This window comes from Coregonus clupeaformis, unplaced genomic scaffold (genome assembly GCF_020615455.1).
Source record: "Coregonus clupeaformis isolate EN_2021a unplaced genomic scaffold, ASM2061545v1 scaf0411, whole genome shotgun sequence".
In the NCBI taxonomy this organism is placed as follows: Eukaryota; Metazoa; Chordata; class Actinopteri; order Salmoniformes; family Salmonidae; genus Coregonus; species Coregonus clupeaformis.
In genome coordinates, this window is record NW_025533866.1 from 183,062 (window position 1) to 189,061 (window position 6,000).

Consider the following 6,000-nt stretch of genomic DNA (forward strand, 5'->3'; position numbering starts at 1 on the left):
TAGGCCATCTATCTGATGCTGTCTGGTCCAAACGAGTATGACATTGTTGCCCGTAGCATTGAAGACAAAGGAAGCCTGCGAGCATTTGGCCTTTGAGTTAAACAAGTATGACAGAGTGATAGACCGTGTACTGTATGACAGAGTGATAGACCGTGTACTGTATGACAGAGTGATAGACCGTGTACTGTATGACAGAGTGATAGACCGTGTACTGTATGACAGAGTGATAGACCGTGTACTGTATGACAGAGTGATAGACCGTGTACTGTATGACACACTGTAATCCCAAACAGTTGTACTAGCTCATAAGTAATAAGGTCATAACAGTCAAATGTCGTTATGCAGTTGACCAAACTATAAAGTGTTGAGCTCTGTTGAGATTTATGCCACTTTAATTGAAGAGGGCTCAATATTTTATAGGTAATTTGTGTGGAACGCTCAAAAAGTTTAGGTAGTGTCATGACGTTATCGACGTCATGACGTTCTGGTGGGTGGGTCATCTCTCCCTCAGGAAAGCTGAGTCAGCCATCTTGAATTTGCTTTGATGCGGGGATGTTTGGGCCGCCCGTGTGGATGTGGAACACAGTTTAATTTGTTTTAATTTGTTTGCAATGCGCAGTTTTATGCTGCTCGCTTGAAACCACCACCACCTCCGTTTTTATCATTAGTCTTATTGCCTTCGTTTTCTTAAGCGCCATCTTATCATCACCTCTGATTTGGTAAGTAACTCTGTTGTTTTTGTTGTTTTTTTAAAAATTGAATTTCGATAGTCTTAAATGTGGAACTGGGAATACATTTGTACAATGTGCACAGTGAATATTTGTTGTAAATAGTTTTAAAATCTAAGTAATTGTAACTTTAGAAGTTGTTAAATATGTGACAAATACGTTACGTTACTTCATCTTACAACGGTGTAACGTTATCAGCAGGTTTCCTGGATGAACTACATTTCCCATAATGCACGTTTGCCCGGGACATTGACGGTGGAGGAAGGTCCATGAGTTTTTCGCTGTTCGCGGTAATGCAAGTGCGTACTGTGAGTATACTTATTTCAATAAGTGTCTGCCTTACACAGTAAATATTTTACGTTATCGAGCTGTGTGTACGTGTGTGCTAGCGTGAAACGAACAATGCTAAACAACATAATGTGAGTGTGTTATCATGATGCTAACCAGGCCTGTGTTTGTATTTCTTCCTAGGCTCAAGTGTGTGGTTGTGAGATCATCTCGAAATCCTTTTAACAGTTCAGGTAGGATGTATTATGAAATAGTGTTACTAATGTAATACATTGCTAAAACCAAGTATAGAGTGTATTTGTTATAATTCATTGGTATTATATTTAAAAGGGGATCGAATAGCTCCTGATTTGTAATGTCATTAATGCATTTCTTTTGAAGCAATGTTTTTAAAAAAATGTACAAGTGAATAGGTTGGTTTACTTTTAAGTTTAAATTTCCCACGTATCTCGTTAAAGTTTTGACCAATGAGCTAACTTGTTAAGTTGTGGCCAATGGGAGAGTGGACTGGTTGCCGGGAAAGAAAAGGGAGGGAAAAGTTGAAAGAAGAGAGAGGAGAGACGTTAGTGGGGTTGGTGAAGGAAAAACGACCAAAGGAAACGATAAAGAGAGAACAAAGCCATACCTACAGAGTTTTTTTAAGGGAAATCCTGATTTTATTTCTATAAGAGAGTGTTTATTATTTAGTTAAGAAAGACCAAGTGGAGACTGAAGCTGCCGTCGCATTGTGGAGACATTCGACATCCTAGAGGTTAGCCTAGCATCGTGCAAGACTTGGAGAGAATTGCTTGTGACGATCAGTTCGGGTTTCCAACGGATGTCTGTTGCTGCTACCGAGTACTGGCTGCATTGATAGCTGTGTTCGCGGTGGATCTTGTGAGGACACCTGCACGGAACTACTATATTTTGCTGAGGCATTATCTACAAGTAGTGAGTAACTACAAATGTGGGGGTGGACTTCGGGACTTTATGTATGTCGTCATTTTTTTTATGAGCTCCAACGCGCGCCCAGGGTTTAAGCAAGCTTGCAAATAATTTGGACATGGGGTTGTGGAAAAATCATTGGGGTTTATAATTTGTATTTCTTTTGATGTGATACATTGAACATTTGATTATATAGATCTTGAACCTTATGTCTGTTGTATTGGTGGAGTCATTTACTGTTTCAGTTTCATTTAATGCATGGGAAAGCATATCCTTATAACAATAACCAAGTCTATAATCATTCTATCTGAAGTTAATACCCTATTTGTCATTCACCCTAGCAAGTTTACAATAGGGATTCTTATTGGAGATGTCCTTCTCACCTAATATCCCATGCTGTTCAGATATTCTAAATAAGGTAATATCGTGAGAGTCAAATTCGAGCCTGGTGAGAGGGTTACACTAATAATTGGTTTTATTTTATGTGTTTCCACAGTCATTCTTTTGCTATTTCTCTAAATGTTTTTATCTCAACTGTGGGGTCAACAGTTGATCACTTGAACCCTTTATTAATACTTTGTTAAATACAAAGAACAACAACAGAAATAGCAGATCTATAAGCACACAACTTTGATGCTTTGCTTGTTAATAACTAACTTGCTTATCTTTTAACATTTTCATTTTTACTATAATTAGTGTACAATGAATGTTTTTGATATTTGTGTAATTATTATTGTAATGGATATTTTTTGTCCATGTAGGAACAACGTGATGTAAATATGAGACGGGCCCTCGTCCTTCGTGCACTTCCTGTGTACCTGCGTGAAGATGCCTCCAAGTTTTTTCAGGACCTGTAATGTAAGTGTACTGGCCTCACTATCAATCCCTTTGCTTAGCTATTCAGTCAGCTTAAACATGACACCACTCAAAGAACTCTAGGAGAACCAGAGGGGCATTCCAGAAAGCAGGTTATGTGAAAACCATCAGTATAGCCAATTGTATTTTTTCCAACAACGTAATTTCAAAGTCTGTGTTTCTAGTTTGTCGCCGCATTGAGTATGAGATAAAATGTTTTTATATTTCATTTTCAGCCGATTTTAAATAAAACAAAATAGCCTAAAATAAAACATTGAACAACATTCAACCACTTCCTTAAAGGCTAATATAAAATAAAGTGATGTTAAATTCAAAATGAAAAGACGACTGCATCTGAAACTCTGTCAGTGATTTATATAACAGCCGCAGCCAGAAAATGTCTGCTTCCTGTTTTCTCCCGTTGCCATGGTGAATAACCGTATCGGAGCTCCATTGATGATGGCTTTTACTAGTCGTCAGGCACAAGCTCAACTCCGAGTTAACGTACTCTGAGTCAACTTACCTAACTCAGATCAGCTGTTCTGTAACTGAAAACTCAGTTTCACTTCACAGGGTAAGTCAACTCTGAGTTCAGGGTTAGGCTCAGTTTGTTGAACCTCCTTTCTGGAATAGCCCCCAGAACCTGTTTATGAAGTTTCCTTGAGTTGTTATTCTGCAAACTGACATGTAGAAATTACATAAATGAAAAGGTAAGTATAAAGAATTCCACTAAACAAAAAGTATGCTTACAGGTAGGTGTGAAACTAACATAAAATAATAAGCATGTGTAAAGAAAATAGTTTAAACATGTAGCTTAGTTGCAGTCTAAGTGCAAAGTGACCGTAATGTCTAGACATCATTAGCATGATTTGTATCCTTGAGGGGCTGAACTCATTTTTGTATTACTTGTGTTTTATAGTCAGCAGATGGTCCAGACCTCACTGACACTCCGGTGGCTCTCCTGACAGTTGTCACTGATGATACTACTGATGCGGCCCTCTTCAGCCCTGAGAGCATCTGTATTGTCGTGGAAGATGAAATACTTGTGAGTGGTCCCACAAACCTGGCTGACTCATTTCTCCTGCTCTTTGGGTATGTCTATGCACTAGACCTACAGTACCCAAAGAATCTTGAGCTTACATTCACATTTATCCAAAAAGTTGTGATGTGTCTTGAGGACAACAAACCACTGAAAGGCCGTCTACTGACACTGAAGAATGATTTGTTCAATGAGTGAATCACTCAGAATGGACTATTTGTTGAGCTGAGTATTGAGGATGTTTTTGTTTTTTCCCCTCTTTACAAATGTAATAATTTGCCTCTTCTACCTCATGTTTAATATGTTACACTGTTTGCCTCTTCTACCTCAGATTTAATACATTGATTGTTAATAGATAAATATCACAACATTGACGTATTGCCAAGCCCAAGTTTTTGTACTGTACTTGTAGGGAAACGACTGTTGAATTCATGCACTATACATGTTTAATGTTGTGTGACCTAATGCTTACCTTGATGTTGCCAGTTGAAGTACGGCACAGTAGAAACCAGTACTTTTATTTGAATGTTTTATTTTTAAAAAAAGTGAGTTGCAGCCTTCAAGGTACAGTATGTGCCAAAACGTTTTAAATGGCTCCACATTCTAATAGTTGTCATTGCTGTTGAGGATGGATTATAATTAGAATCTTATTGAATTTTATCATGAAGCCTTTGTGAGTTTTTATCATAATGTTTACTGAATAATGTGATATGGAGACCCAAAATACTGAATCTACCCTCTGTAGCAATGACCACTATCAGAATATGGAACTATTAACACTTAATGTACTTTTAAAACACATTTTGTTTTTATGGAGTCATTTCCTTTTCCTTTTTGTTTTAATTTATGACAAGCACTTTGTTTTGACTGAGCTCCTTTTGATTCGTGCCTTTTTAAAAGCACATTGTGTTGAATAAAAAAAAAGTTAAATTGTCACTGTGGTGTCACTTTCATGTTTTCTAACATTATTCGCTGATTATAATTGTGTAATGGACCGACATCAGTATTTCAGTTTAGAATTAATTTTGTTTGCATGTCCCACATTATGAGTTGAAGAATATTGAAAATTTTGAGTGTTTTTCACACATTATATGAGTTGAAGAATATTTAATATTTTGGAGTGTATTTCCCACATTTATGAGTTGAAGAATATTGAAAGTTTTGAGTGTATTTCCCACATTATATGAGTTGAAAAATATTGAAAATTTTGAGTGAATTACTCCCTAATTATAAGTTGAGGAATATCAATATTTATAAGATAACATTGAGATAATTTAAGGCAACTGTAAATGTAATTTTTATTTTATGTAAACTTAAAACATTTAAAAACATCTAAAATATTTTTGTGTAATCTGTTACAAAATAATTTGAGTTATGTGAACTTATTAGGGTTTACAGTGTAAAATGATCGATGTTGAAATCAGTATTTTAATAACTTACCAATTCTGCGGATGTCTTACCCCCTAAATCACCTCTCTCTGCGATGGCCTAACTTTTACAAAACACTTTTCTACATCAAATTGTAAAAGAACGCTACAAACCTCAGAAGCATTTTTCTTCGACCGATAGTGTCCATTTCTTTCTCTATTTCCTTATAAATGTACTTCCTATTTAAACACAGTGGGCGGGTTACGCCACGTATACGTTTATAGTATATATGTATGTAATGTAAAGTCTTCATAAACTTAATGCAAGTACTCAGCCCATAAATTCATATTTTATCTAGTAAAAGTGGATTTTTATTTCAGGATTTGATTCAGTGATGTTTTGCAGTGTTACCAAGAGAGGGCCCTGTGACAACACCCAGGTTTGGCAGAAGGACGCTAGACGGTCATATCTGTGTGGTAACATGATAGGATGGGTAACCAATGATATACAATGATTCTGCAAACCCCCCAAAATTATTTATTATAATGTATAGCATATGAATTTAAAAATGGACTATTTATAATGTGAAGTTACATTGAATTAATCACACTTATCAAAGACACATTCACACACTCAGATCAACCGAAACACATTCACAGACACACACACAAATACATTCCATTCCTTTTAATTTCATTTATTGAACATGTAATTGACAGTAATACTGCACATCATTCAACATTTCTGTGAATGTACCAGATTTAGCCAGCTAGCTAGTTTCCAACTGTAGTCCCTGGG

At 36.3% G+C, this 6,000-nt stretch overlaps 1 long non-coding RNA gene across 1 annotated transcript; it reads left to right on the forward strand.

Annotated features, from left to right (window-relative positions):
• The first annotated feature begins 283 nt into the window (after positions 1–283).
• LOC123484700 lies at positions 284–4,197 on the forward strand. The gene is made up of 5 exons (XR_006658647.1): positions 284–719; positions 927–1,036; positions 1,200–1,249; positions 2,702–2,798; positions 3,715–4,197. It is a non-coding gene; the product is annotated as an uncharacterized LOC123484700 (long non-coding RNA).
• Positions 4,198–6,000: the final 1,803 nt, after the last annotated feature.